The 15,382-nt window shown below is 34.0% G+C and overlaps 1 long non-coding RNA gene across 3 annotated transcripts in view; it reads right to left on the reverse strand.

Annotated features, from left to right (window-relative positions):
- LOC131413535 (uncharacterized) overlaps positions 1 to 15,382 on the reverse strand; it is a 107,253-nt gene that overhangs the window by 74,231 nt on the left and 17,640 nt on the right. The window contains exon 3 of one of the 3 annotated variants that reach the window (XR_009221962.1): positions 12,558 to 13,534. The exons of the other annotated variants lie outside the window; for them this stretch is intronic. This is a non-coding gene — a long non-coding RNA (uncharacterized LOC131413535). Of the gene's footprint in view, positions 1 to 12,557; positions 13,535 to 15,382 lie in introns of those variants that run through there. 3 annotated transcript variants of the gene reach the window in all.

Consider the following 15,382-nt stretch of genomic DNA (forward strand, 5'->3'; position numbering starts at 1 on the left):
GTGTGTACCTAACAGTATATACTATTACTCATCTTTATTTCCAGTTAAACAAAAACCAAAAAACCAAAAAAACAAATCTCTGCCACAATGTTGAGCATGAGAATGCCAGAAAGAATATAGAAGTTGGCATTAGATTTTGTGTTTCGTCCTCAGGGAAATATCCAATTTATAGGCTGGAGGCAGCATTGAAAATCCATGAGATAGAAATCAAGAAACTGCCATATTCTGAGGTTTATTCTTGAAATCTGAGCATGGAAAGAAGTAAATGGAAGCTATGTTCCATTCTGCATCTTGAGAATCATGAACTGTTTGAAATATTTGCCGACAGTTCCCAAGTAAAATCTACCATTGAAATATCCTACCTAGTCAGATTATATCTGGAAAAAAATATGCAATTACGTTAAAAATATAGTAAAAGGAATCAGGACAGGTTGCTTCACTTGGGGAGTAGAGCATTATGCCATCTACGAGATGAAAGAAAGGACTACAGCATTGTAAACATCTCTTCATATCTGCATGACTTCAGACTTTCTCTAGACTCAATATCTACCAGTCTTTATCATTACAATATCATTCATCCTTGTCAAATGTCAAAATTAGGTTCTGGAAAGAACACAGTCTTTATGACAATGAAGTGATGCTTGTTAAAGGAGAACTTTGCAGGATCATGGAGATCGTGGAGTAAGGCAGAACGCCTAAGCAGATGCTGTGTTCTGAGATGAAAAAATGGCAGTCTGAGACAAGAACAGAGGAAATACTCACAGAAAACAGTGATGCACAACTTCATACAGTGAATTTCAGTCTCAGACCAATATAAATCAGCTGTGAAAGAAAGAAATCCCTGTGTGCAGCCATTAGGAATAGGAGTTTCATTGCGTGCCAAGTTGTCAGACTATTAGACAGAAAAGCTACAAATGGCAACAGGCACTAGAGTTAGTTGCTATTGACACAAACCAAGACTGCCTTTCCATATGTTAAGTTTACTTGTCAGATGTGTGTGTGTGTGTGTGTGTGTGTGTGTGTGTGTAAGTGCATGCTCTTTCTCTGCCCAGTTCCTCTTCTGGCCAATGTGCCTCAGAAATTTCCGCTGGTTCAGCCTCCTTTGTTCTGCCTCCTCGACTTAGCAAGATGAGTGGCACTCACTGAAAAGTACCTGCATCAGGAAGCCATATTGGTGGCGCAGCTTCTCTTATGAGTTTCTCTTCTCTGAGAAATAACAGTCCTGCTTTGCTTCGTATACAATGTGTAAAAATACCTGCTTCATATATTTTGTTTAGTTTTATATTTGTTTATTGCAATTAGTCCTGTATTGGACAGTTTGTCATGCCAGAGGTAGATGGTCCTGGTCATTATTTTCCAGAAAAAAAAAAAAAATTTACCTAGTAGGTAATTCCAAAATACCTTTGGGCCTATAACGAATTTGTGTCTCACAGAAATCCTTGCCTCTTGGCTGGGCAGCCTTTCCCTAGTAATATTATGAATCTCATCATAATGTAATAGCTCTATTTCACATGATTTTATATTTTGGACTCCACTTATCACATTTTTTCCAGGGCTTTACTGCATTTTGTGCCTAATATGCGCCAAAAATTTTACTTATGTTATCATGTCTAATATGCACTATTATGCTATGAGTTAGTGCATTTTATTGATTATATGATGTCCATTTTTCACATATTAGCAACTGTGAAATCATGCATCCCCTCACAATCTACTGCATTTTATAACAACTGTTGGCCAGGTGGTGGACCTGTCGGAGCTGCCGTTGCCTAGCATGGAAGAACTTAGCTGTCACTCTGGTTAAAGAACCACAACTCCTCAGTAATTCAGTCCTCAAATCCTTAAGTGACCATGTGAGTGAGGGCTATGAGTGCTGCTTGTTGTCTGAAAATCTATTGACAGCTTCTGGTAGGATTAGGGAAGCCTTATCACACAACTTGCGGAATCGGTGTCAGCGCTTTGGAGGAAAATCCTGGAGAAGATAGTGGAACGCTGTTTTAAGCAATGCTGCATCATCTACATCCTTGATGACCCTGAGGAAAGCAGCATGTGCGAAAAAACAGACATCCACAGCTCCAAGATGAAAATGGTTCAGAGGAGTGAGACTCTAAAAAAAAAAGTTTGAAAAACTTTAATCAAATATTTCATTTACTTTCATTTTTATATGTATGTACAAGAGTGCTATATATTTTTTAAATCTGTTGTTAAGTAAGCCTAAAATATCTTCCTGCGAGTATGAAATACGTAGTGATAATATATTTTAATTCATTATTTTGTGTCAGTGTTTTTTTCTTTTTTCTCAGTGGTACCAAAACTATATTTGATGACATTTTAAACAGTGGAAACACACTCTGTCTGTGTATTTACATAGGAGGAAACTTACAATAAAAATGGATTCCAATTTCACATAGCCGTTCTCTTCACTCTTCTGGTGATGGTGTTCTCAAGGGATGAACTTCTAAAAGGCCACTGCCAGCAGATAAGGATAAGAAAAGCCTCTAAGTATATTTTTAAGTGGCCAATAAATTTTCAAAAAAGAAAGCTGGCTATAAGAGATTTCCATAATAAGGTGAAAATCTGAGAAATTAAATATTTTGGAAGAAAACAATTAAATTAGAGCCACCATTCATACCTATACGAAATCAGATATTAAAAATTATTAATGTATAAATGTATTAAGTAATTCCCATTACACACATATCTAAATTCTACACTTCTTAAAATACTAGTTCAAAACTCATCTCTTCTTCGAGCTCTTTTAGGCATAAATCAAGACCTTTGTCATCTTTTCTGAACCTTTGACCGATTTCACACACCGTATTGAAGGTTTCCCTGAAATGTCGACTTTGAAGTTGTTTACAGGTGCCTGCAAGTCTTTATGTTTTATAGTATCTGCTTGTCCTTTGAATAAATAAGTTTGGAGAATAAAACATGAAAGTGCACGCTTTAGGCATCTTTTTGGAAATAGAGAATATGAATTTGTGTCTATGAATCTAAGGACTTCTTATTAAGAGAGTGAATGGGGCCATACCCTGACCTGAATTAAACTCTGTGCACATTCACATGTGTAGACCCACGCACCGACGCACCTGTAGAATAACTGAGGGGTGGAAAACACTGGCCCGAGCGAGCTGACAGATTTCAGATACACAACTAGAAGCTGTGGTGAAACCTGGCGTACGATTTCAGGAAAACTTCCAGAGGAAAGAAGTTGTACTCAAACAGGTTCTCTGCCTTTTATCCTGATGCATCTGAGTCAAGGAATGATTCATTCCGTTTCCTAATTCTGTTTGCATTTTTGTTTGTTTTGGATTTCGGTGTGTAATTTACGTTTTTCTTGTCACTGCTGGATTTCAGATATGCTACAATAAGTGTAAAATTGTCTAATACTTTATCCACTGATATTCAAGGTAAACCCTGTCATGTGCTTTCCAAAGGTACTATATTTTTATGACCTGAGCTATATATGTTTTTTTTATAGTATGTATCTATGCAAGTGTAGAATTTTCCAGATACCTCTTCTTCCTCTATATAAATGTATTCCAAAATGCTCTCCAAGGGTATTCCACTAAAAATCGGCTACAGTCACCACAGGAATAGAATTATGGAGCACAGTGGACTTTTGTGATAAATGATAATTTCCTATCTGAGCATTTGCCTGAATGAAACTTCTCTCTGTCTCATAAGGCTTTACTTCAAAGTTGTTTCTGCCTCCGTCTGTCCCGTGTTCTTGCATCTGGAGTAACTCTACCTCTGGCTTCTTCAGGGGAGCTTCACTTCCCTCAGTGTTTAATTATCACTTGTAATTGAACTAAAAACATATCCACGGTTAATGAATAAAACAATACCCGATAGTGGGGTCCAACAAATTAACTTATATTTGTTGTGCGATGAACTTTTGCATGTTTTTATTTTGAGCTTTCTGGGTTTTGGATGTTTAGAATTCTTTAAGATAAAGTTAAAGCTATGAGAAATAATTCAGTCTTGTGGAGTGATTAAAAGCTCTCCAATTCCTCCTCCTTCTGTCTATATTATTTTTATTATATGTCATTAACAGTATTCTCATGATTCAGTAAATTTGCTTATCCTTATGATGGAAATCACCGTCTAAAACAACCAGACTTTCATTACACAACTGCTAGCTCTCACCATATCTTGATTACAAGAAATATAAAATCAAGAGTATGTGTTGTGGTATTAAAATGATTAATATAAATCTTGTCAAACTTGCATAAACCAAATTTTATTTATGCCAATAGGATTATGTTCTAGCATATGTGATGTTAATGTTAATACAAGTTAAAAAGTAAGGCTTAAATTAAACACGTTAAAATGAACATATTTAAATGTGAATCACTAGAGTTGATTAACGGTATTTAAAATAAAAAGTTGAATGAGGCCCATTTGGCATGGTTTTCCATAGTAGAATAGCTTTTTCTAAGTTTTCTTTTTTTTCCCAAAAATAAATAACCTCTGTGGTCATTTTAGAACAAAATGCATTCATATATTCTAGAGTCAACCCACGATTCACTAGTCAATCTAAGAATCTGTTATTGGTGTCATTCGCATAGATGTAGTAGTTCTAATGTTATTGTTCCATTTTATTCTTGTATTTCTTTCCACGGTCATTTGAAACAATGACTTTTGACGATTTACCAAAATTATTAGCCAAAAACTTATCATTTGAAAAATAGGACAAAATGTACCATGGCATAGATAATATTATAATGCTTTCCACAGTGTTACTTTATTTCTTTACTGCGTTCATCTATTTGTTTTAAGTTTTGAATTAATTTTTCAGAGTAACTAAATATATATAAATGAGTTTCCAAACCCTATTTAAGCATTCGTCAATAATATTTTGTGCCTGTTGCCAAATTAGAAAAGCTACTAAAATATACTTGGGCAAGCCAGGAAAATAATAATAAATGGAAGATTAAGCTATTATCTGTCATTTAAAAATATTCTATTTAATACACTCGAAAAGGTTGAGTCAAACCCCTTTTTATGAAAAAAAAATCGTTGGCGGCATTTATTACATTAATGAGCTTAATGTGCATCTAGTATTTGGCCCACTTGTCGTCTAAAGGACTGGAAATACTGCACTCATTAGTATATTAGAGATTATAATTTTTAATTCTCTACTCACAGGCTTACATATAGAGAATCGTGCCTTCCACTATTTACTGATGGGCATATCAGGTAATCCAAGTTTAATTGCCCAACCCAAGGTCAATGTGAGACCATAGGTATAATCTGTTCAGGAGAATGATTTTCACTCACATGCGTGACGGCTCTAAGTGATGCAGCTTCTTTGTCTTAATTTTGCATATTATATACGTTATTGCTGTGAAAATTATTACTAAAAGAGCTTTTTAAAAAGTGGAATTTTCTAATGCAAGACTGCAAAGATTGTATTTGCCTTTTCACACTAGCTGTATGACTATGGGAATATTTTGTTTCTCTCATTTACTTTTAGCCACATACAATGCACAGGTGAAAAAATATCTGCTTTTTGAATGCCTAGCATTTCAGTCATGCATTGTATTTTGGTCAGACGTATTATTTATCTGGGTTAGAGATCTAGATCTAGATATAGGTATAGATATAGATGATACAGATATAGATACTCAGGGAATGTATTTAAGACAATTTATTACAGTCTATCTCTGAGTAGTTTAACACTCTGTATTTCATTTCTAAAAGAGCTTATGTTCAAAATTCTCTTCCTTATTTGACTGGCCTTCTGTTATTCAATCCATCTGCCTCGACAAGCCCTGTTTTAAAAAAGGAAATTCAGCCTTTTTATTTTTTCACCTGAATCGTTGAAAAGAAGATATTTTCCTAAAGAAAATGACTCCTGTACAAGGTGTGGTTTAAGACCATTTAGTATTGTTTAAAAGAAGAAAAAAACTATCAATTTTATGAAATCAATAGCATATGGTTTAAACAAGGATTTTTTAAAAGTAGACAATTCCTGGTAAAGGGTTTCAAATTTTTTTTAACTAAAATTTGAACTGAATTCATAATATTTTGACATGTATTGTGGAATGGCTTTCAGTCTAACTTGGTACGTAACACCAGACTATTTCACTCATGTCAATCCATTCTTAAGTTTCAGCAAAAACAAGACTTTGGTATGCTAGGCATGTAAAAGCATAAAAGGCTTATTTACTTGAGATTATTTGGATGAATAAAAAAACGATGGAAATGGCGGGAGTGACTCATCCTCCTAAGCAGTTCTAGAGTGACCAAAGTGGGAGAGTCTCAAGATCCGGCTGCTATTTTTGAGGATGAATACAGCATGTGTTCTGCAGAGGTGATATTGATGGACCTACTTGATGCATAACTTGACTGCATTGCTCACCATTTTTTGGTGCTTGATGCATTCTTAGAAAAAATGTATGACGATTTATACTGGGTCTATGATTATTATCTAAGTAAACAATGCAGTCACCTCGGTAGCATCACGGCATTATTGGGGCTCAATTCTCTTATAATTCGCCTGACACCCGGCTCCTATTGATCAGAAGGCCGCATGATCTTAACTTCTACTTCGCCCTTAAGACTGTTACATCCAAGTCTGTTTGGATTTTGGAACAGAAAGAGGACATCTGTGAAAGTTTTGTGAAACACAAGGAAAGCCTGTAGTTTAGTTAATATTATTGTAAGGATGTTAAATCACTTAGTTTTGACAAACGTGCCACTGTGATGTGTTAACATTAGAGTAGACTGAGATGTGAGAACTCTCTAGAATATCCCTGCGACTTTCTGCACATCCCAAATTATTCCAAAATGAAAGATTCATAAAAAAACATTGGCATTCCTAACATTTTCTTGGCTTATTTGAAGCTAAGACTGAGGCACAGGAGTGGAGGTGAACCTGTTTGGCTTAACTGCTCTGTCTCAAGGGAACAAATAAAAGGAAGGCAGCAATCAAAATATCCGGGAGTCAGATTACGAGGACTGGTTTACCTCATTCATTTTATTTTCAAAACAAAGAATTAATTATGGTCACCTTGAATTCGTCTACATGACTTTTTTTTTTAAGCAAGTTATTCTTACAGTCGAAAAATAGCAAAGAATAACTTAAAAATGAAAACAGCAATCCCTGTTCAACCGTGATTCTTTAGTCCCATGTACCAGTGACCACCACTGTAGCCTTTTGTGATTTTCGTTTTCTGGTGGTTACTTCTATATTTCAATACGATATGTTTATAGCATTAGTCTTTTTGTAATTATTTAGATAAGTTATTTTACCTGACTTAAAAATCACAGCCAATCAACTTATTTCTTTTTCCTAATAAAGTTATAGCGATGTCCTCACATTCTCCACTAGACACTTTTGTAATTTCTTGCTCCCCCAAACAGTGGGAGATCTCTCTAATTACCACTAAGCAGCATGAGATACCCATGCTCCCATCAATAATTCTCCCGCTCCTCTTCTTTGCTCGGTCAACCAAAACTTTATTTTTACATTTTCCATTTAATATGTATATTCTGTTCTGTAACCAAAGTAACATTGCAATGTTCTGCCTATAGGTTCCTTCTAAAATATGAAATCCAATATGATTTTTCTATAAAAATATTATCTTCTATAGGTTCATTCTAAAATATGAAATCCAATATGATTTTGCTATATAAATATTATTTAACACAGGCTCATGTATTGTGACCTGTTAGTCTCCCTTACAAAACTCTCAGGTAAATGACCCCGAGTATTCTTAGTGTGAAGTTCCATTGAGTCTCTCACCTTCATTATAAATTTTTCTTAGGAGCATATCATGTTTTTGGTTATCTTTATATTTGGACTTTGCTTTTCTTGTAGATTTTCCCTGCCTTTTTTTCCCTTGAGATTTTAATGTTTTTCTTTGTGTCTGTGCCTTCTTATTTCATCGTATCTTCTAACATGCCCAAGATTTCACTCATGTAGTCTGGTCTCGTGGATCCTATCTCCCAAAGTCACCTTTCTCATGAGTTCTATACTCTGCAGCCAATCTGGAATTATTGTTCCCCAGACCTGCTGTGTAGCTTAAGCCCACAGATTTCCCTCCTCTACCCTATTTTGATTCCAAGCATTGTTCCTAGAATTATTTTTTGTTTGCACCTTCATTTTATTTGAGTATATTCTCAAGTGAATATCTAAGGAAAGGTCCATGGGACTCAAAGTTGCTGTGTGACTATGACTGACATGTCCTTATTCTACCTTCATATTTGATCCATAATTGTGCTTGGGTTCTCGAGAGCAGGTACTGAGACGAAGGTTGAGTCCAAGTAATTTTGGGGGAGCTGTGCAGGAGACACCTCTATGGAAGTGAGAAATGTGATAGGAGAAAGAGAGGTAGCAACTAAAAGTGTGCTACCAACCCAGCTACCCAGTGGGCAACAGGAGCTCAATCCCTCTGGAAACTCTAGAAATGGTGTAAAATATATCCTCAGAATTAGCCCTGAAAAAAGGTGAGATGATTAGAGTATTTATGGGTCAAATCCCAAGAGCGATTACTTGTGGAGAGTGTTACTTCCTCAGTCCCTTTGGCCTGCCTTGTGCATATCTGTTAAACATAGTTTAGCTGAATGTAGAAGAACAAATTGGTACCATTGTTTCTTCATAACTGAAGGCATTATGCATATAGTGCTGTGGATGAAATATGTAATTATATGATTTCTGCTTCGTTATAGGTGCACTTTTATTTTATTTTTTCTTTTTGAATATTACTAGCATCTTATTTTGTATGGTATTCTGAATTTTTAACGAGATATCTATGTATATAGGTTTTATTTTTTCAATCATTTCTTGTTGCTTTCTTATTCTTATAAGAAGCATCATGCGAAGCACTTGAATTTTAAGACTCAAAACTCTCATTATTTTTCCAATTTATTTTTTCTTTCCTTTGCTGTCTCCATCATTTCCAAAGTTGCTGTGTGTTGGATATGGACACTGTATGTCTAATTTTTTACCTCCTACTTCCTCTCTTTAATGCTTTGTTCTATGCTCAGGAAGATTTGTTTTAACCTTATATTCTACGGGTTAAAATGAATTTTTATTTTGAAAATTAATTTTAATATTAAATTATTATTCTAATATTTAATAGAAAATACTATTTCCTATTATCTGAATCTTTTCTTTTATGTGGCAACCAGTTCTTTCTTTATATCTATCTGCAAAATCTTCCCAAATATATTAGAAGGCATTTATTAGAGTTTTTTTACATTATCTTCAATTGTCTGAATTAGCTCACTGTCTTCTAGGAACAGATCTTTGGTTTGTATATATTTGTGCTCCTCTTTAACGTCTTCTATGTTTTTCTCAGTACATTGGTGAACCTTGGTTATTATTCACATTTGCAAAACCAAGACTGCATGGGAGCCTCTTTATCGACAGAGAATGTCAACTGACCAGCTGCACTTTGGGGTGTGTGTGGGTGAATTGCACTTTATTCCTGGGTATCCTTACATGCCCTACAACACACATTAGCTGTAGTGGTTCTCCCAAAGCCTTTGTTTCATTTGTCTAGAGAATATTCCGCCGGTTTTGTGCCTCTAAAAAACACTTGTTAGTTAGTGGCTCTGAGTGTGAAACTATGGAAGAGGCTGTAGGAAAGAAAAGAAGGATCCTAAATCTTTTTTACATGCAGAGTTTCAAATGGTCACAGAGAAAACCAAGATGCCATACTTGGTCCTCTAATAGTGAAAACTTCGCTATCTATGGTCCTACTGGACGGCTCAGCTTCGTCTGCAGCTCAAGGATCTGGGAAGACTACAACGTCTTACGTTTCATAAATGGATATTTGTTTACATCCTTAGTATATTCTAGAAATGTATTGAAATCCCTCATATTACCTTCCTCATTGTGATTTTATGTATTCTTTAATTTTTCACTATTATTTTAAAGTAGTCTGTTGAATGTGACTCACTGTGGGGGAGGTAGCCAGGTGAATATGACTTTTCATTTTGGATTTTCCAAGGAGGAAATATTAGTATCTGGCAGGAAAGTTTGCATTACACAGTTGTGAAGCCTGGTTTTACTTATTCATATGCATAGCTGAACTATATAATCACAAACGTAACTTTTTAAAAGAGATGTTCAAAATATTTGCTTTTGTTATGGGCTTGATTTGAATTTTATATCTGTCAATTTTTCTTTAAAAGATATCTTTATTGCTCTTCAACTCCCACAGCAATAGTAAGAATTTATAATGACTGTGAATTTTATCTTAGAACGTCCCTCTGTGACATTTCATTCCATGATATATAAATTAAAGTAACCATAAACTCTCCTTTTGAATTATTGTGCTGCTAAGATTTATGTATCATTGAAGTATACTCATGATGCATCTAGAGATGTCTTTGTATCCTGGGAAATAAAACAAAGGGCTTGTTTGTCTTCTAATTAATGGGATCCAGAAAACTTAACATTTAAACACTCTTCTTGAACATAATTTCATTTTTATCTAAATAATATATTTTAAAATTAATATAACATTATTGGCAAATAGAAAAAATTAAAAATAAAAACTATAATTTTGGTAACAAGTTTAGTTAATTATAGCCAAAAAAGGAACAAGATTGTTTTTATTAGTCTCTATGAAAAAAACATTTATTTTCTCAAAATTATTTCCCTTGGTCAAACATTCCAAAAACACATCATTGCTTTTAAGTACTATGTGTTTTCAAGGAATGATATTTCACAATTATGAAGGAGTCATTGTTATCAAGAATCAAGTTTTAATATAGTTCTAATAAAGTTATAAATATATTGTCTGATTAGATGTTAATCCCATATATTCTTTTTGAATCTTTGTTCTTCTTTGTATTTGGTCCAGAAACGGAAACTAGCAGTTACTTCCAAATAGGGCATCGTTCTCTTGTCTTTTCCCAATAAGATACCTTTGTTCTGAGAAGGACATTTTGGACAGATTTTGAACTAGTATCTAGTTCATGTTTCAGCATTCTGCCAGGATATGCTGATGTAAGACTATGGGTGTAAACATCGAAGAAACTTGTATGTGCATCTTTTCTCTCCAAAGATTTATGAAAATGGACTAGGTTAACCTGACCTCTTTGAGTCATAGTTTGTACATTCAAACTTGAGTGAATAATTTATACATCATGGTTTGTTTTGAGAATTAAAGGACCCCAGTCTAAACACATGGTATATGCAAAATGAATTCTAGTTAGTTCTCCTACCCATTACTATTTGTTTGCTGTTTTATTTTTTTAAACGGTTTAAGTTGTATTTTCCCATCTCAGTTCTGCAAGTTTTAAAATGAGAAAAACAAAACATAAGAAAACTAGATTTAAAGTTAGAAGAACTGGGCTCATATTTCAGCACCATTTTTTCACATTAGGTGAGATTGCAAGGCAAGGCCTGTGGCCTCTTTGATATTTAGATTTCTCACATATATGACAATTTTTATAATATTCAACCACTGCACTGTTGTTGGAATTAAATAAGAAACTTTACTGATAAAGTTTAAAAATGTGCACCTTCACAGTGAACAATAACTTTAGGTACATACGTATAGGCTGCACAGGAAAAAGTCTTTGCCTTTAGTGGATTAAAATTATAAAATATTATATGCGCTGGAAATGTTCATATTATAGGGAAGAAAAATATATAGAAATCCTTTAAATGTTATTTACAATCTAATTGAAATTATATTTTAATTTCTCACTCTATTTTGTTCATAGCATGCTTTTCCTTTCTAGCCAATTCCTCTTGGTAGTAATAAAAATAGATAAGAACAGTCTGATCTAAAATAGTTTTATGCCATAAATAAGTCATTTCATTATATATTAAGCAACTTCTATGTTCCATACCTGTTCTGGATAATATTCTACAAACTTTTCTAGGCATGTGTATGCTAGAATGAAAAGCAGACATGATGTTTATTCTCAGAGATTCTATACTTTTTCTAGAAACAGATATCTAAAAACAGATATTTAGCAATTTCTAGATATATATGTATGCATATCTGTGTCTAGATATGTATGTATGTGTGTGTATATATACGCTTCTAGATAAAGGCATGTATATATACATATGTCTTTAAAAATAATTTGTTATAATTATGAGTTATATAAATGGAAAATATACAGGGCTATGAAATTATATAACATGAAAAACCGGTTCCATTTGAGGAGACCAAGAACTCTGTACACAGAGAAGTGAAGGTTTAAGCTGAGAGCAGAAGGACCAGCAGGATTGAGAGAGGGTGTGGGGAGTGAGTGGGAGAAAGAAAGTTCCTTCTTGTAGCGGAAAAAGCATCTCTAGGGAAAAAGAAGTCTATAGATCCCTCCCCCCATGACTGTTGCTATGGCAACATGAGCAAACCAGACTGCAGTGTCCTAGTTCACAGGAGCGAGTCTTCAATATTATCATATCATATCCATTATTACAATCAAGAGCTAATTAGTACCACTTATATTTGAACACCATGCCAGGTGCTATGGAATGAAAAAGCATAGAACACAGTGCCTAGCCTCAAAATATTTGTAAATTATAAAATATTTGGAAATCATATTTTACAAAAACACAATTCAGATAATATGTGTCATGTGCTAAGAGATTGATACTTGAAAAAATTTAGAAGGAAGGGAAAGTTAGAGATAAAACGTGATGAGTGTAGAGGGATTTATGAAGACATCATTTGGTTAGAATTAAAGATTCATGCGAGGAATAACAAAAGCTGATCATTAAAAAGGCAGATAACAGTCTTGACTATCTAACCACGTATCTTGGGCTCTATGCTGCAGTCAGTGACAAGCCACTGAAGGTTTTAACCTAGAGTGCGTTCCACAGGCCATGGTAGAGGAAAAATATTCACTGATTTATAGAGACCACTCAATCAGCAACACCGGTCTACAACTAGGTCAACTTTATACAAAACAAAAGTCTTTTTTCAACATACTCCCAATATGGTACAGTGAAATTATTCTTAACTAGGTGATTTATTGTTTACATACAATCGATAATTCTACATAGTAATGAACGTGACTATCGCACAGAGATTTACCAGCATCATGTGCTTTATGTGGTACTTGGTTGAAGTTCTACCATTTATTGTTTATTTCAAAACATCTAATCTTCTATCACAACTGGAAAAAATGGAAGTAAGAGATCAATTAGGGCTTATTCTCAGGTCCAAGTTAGCGAAAGGCCATAAAGATAGACCTCCACCACCTGTCATTCGTTGGTACCCCCAGCGTCCTCAGAGTTATTTGGCTTTACTTGAGGTCATGATAATATAATTTTTTCTCTTCTTTTCTAGATTTGAACACATTGCCCTGTGATATAATCATAAAATAATGTATTTTAGTATACAACTTTGGGGTTATATGCAGGGTTCTAATTTTGTTGATAGCCATTGGCATGGCAGATTAGCAGCTAAGGGGATAAAAAAAAGCAATATTAAAAGTTAAAAGGCAAAGTTACTTGGAAGAAGACAATTTCTTTCCCCATTTTTCTGATTATTACCTATTATTTAAGTTGAATAACCTGGTAGATTAACACGCAAATGCTTAACTTTAATCTCTACAAAAGAAAAAAATGAAAGAATCACAGGAAAATCTAAAAATAAAATCATAATTTTCTCTGTGAAACTTGCAAGTCAATATTGGCGATATGAAGACACTCTAATTTTGAGTGGAAGGGATTTGGATGTATTTTTAATATTATATTCTGTTCAAAAGGAAAGAAAATAAAATCTTTCACTTGGTCACATAGAGATGCAGTTTTTTGTTGTTAGTTTTGTTTTGTTTTTTCACAGAACATTTGTCTTTTGAAGAACTCAGGCAGTGGAGAGAACCTCACAAGTGTATATAACAATGGATGATTTGACAATTATCGGTTACATGTGCTGTGCGTTCTACAGGAGGCATAATATAAAATTTAGTTCTGTGTGTCCCTATTTTACAATAAAGACAAAGTAAAATAAGACACACTAAATAAGAAAATCCAGAAAAGTGTGACTATGAAACAACATATAATAGGTGTTATAACACGGTGTACAGTCCTTGTTATATGTAACAATATATGAATTTCTTTTTCGTGTTTTAAATCATTTAAGTGACACTCACTTAAATGACTTAGTCATTTCCTTGAAGGAGTCAGTGTAAATTAAAATTAGAATAGCAGTATACAACTTTTATTGATATGATGAATGAAAATATGAAAAATATACCTGTAGGCAAAAGCAAAGCAAAATGAATACAATAGACTCTAGTTAAAGATTACGTATAAACACACATTTAACATTTATCCCACCTATAGCATATACTAGAAAATCTTTACCAGCAACTATTCATGCTAAAATAACTAATATTATTTTAAACAACAAAATTAAATCTTTAAAGTATTTTATTTGTTCAACATGAATACAAGTCCAGATCCTTGAATCGGTAGTTTTATCTTTTAAATAAAACTTTTAAAAACCTTCCAACACTTCACTGTTCCTTTAAGTAATTATTTCTGTTCCAGACCACTTTTACAGCATCACACTACTAAATATCAGTATTTCTGATTTTGTGAGTATTTGTAAAATTTAGTTATAGGCAAATGCACAAAAAAGAATGTACTGATGGATGAATTTTCATAAAGCAAACATATCTATACAACACCACATCTATACAGCTACCAGCATCCAAGAAGAGGCCCTCACACTCTTCCCCCTTCCAAATAAGTTTCCACCTCCTACCAGAACATGAAAGAGAGGTCAGGGGAAGCTTCGGGAAGTTTCCAGGCCAAGAAGAAAACAACTACCATGAAGTCAAGCAACAAGGGAAGGAGAGATCTCCCCACCTGAATTAAAAGTTTATTTTAAGAAATACTAATAGGAAGATAAGTAGAAAAGGGTCAGATTAGGTAACTCAGAAATTCACGCAAAACTGTTCAGTTTTTATGCAATTGAACTCAAATATGTTGTGATCCTTCAAGTACTCACATCCTTGAAAAGTTATTTTGTTCTCTAATCTCATTGAAATGAATTATAACTGCAAAATACTTTCAAGTCAATCTTCTTAAATATAAACCATTCTACCCTACATCGAGTGTAGGAGTAGCCTATGTACAAGGAAGAAACACAGGAGATGTTGAGACTCAAAATATCACCTTGTCTAAATCAGGAGAAAAGTCTTATCTTCACCTCATTTTGTGTATCATTGTGGTAAAGTTCAGTCTAATACAGACTAGTCAGTACTAGACCCCGAGTTTACTCCAGAGAGCAGAAGCCACCATTGTTTCATTGCTGTTGTTGTTGTTTTGTTTATTTATTTGTGGGTTTGGATTTTTGTTTGTTTGTTTTTTCCATTTTTAAAAATATTTTTTTCAGGAGGAAGTGAAACTGTGAAACAGGACTGTGGAGGAAGTAGGAGAGGGGGACGA

Source organism: Diceros bicornis, chromosome 14, assembly GCF_020826845.1.
Source record: "Diceros bicornis minor isolate mBicDic1 chromosome 14, mDicBic1.mat.cur, whole genome shotgun sequence".
Lineage (NCBI taxonomy): Eukaryota > Metazoa > Chordata > Mammalia > Perissodactyla > Rhinocerotidae > Diceros > Diceros bicornis.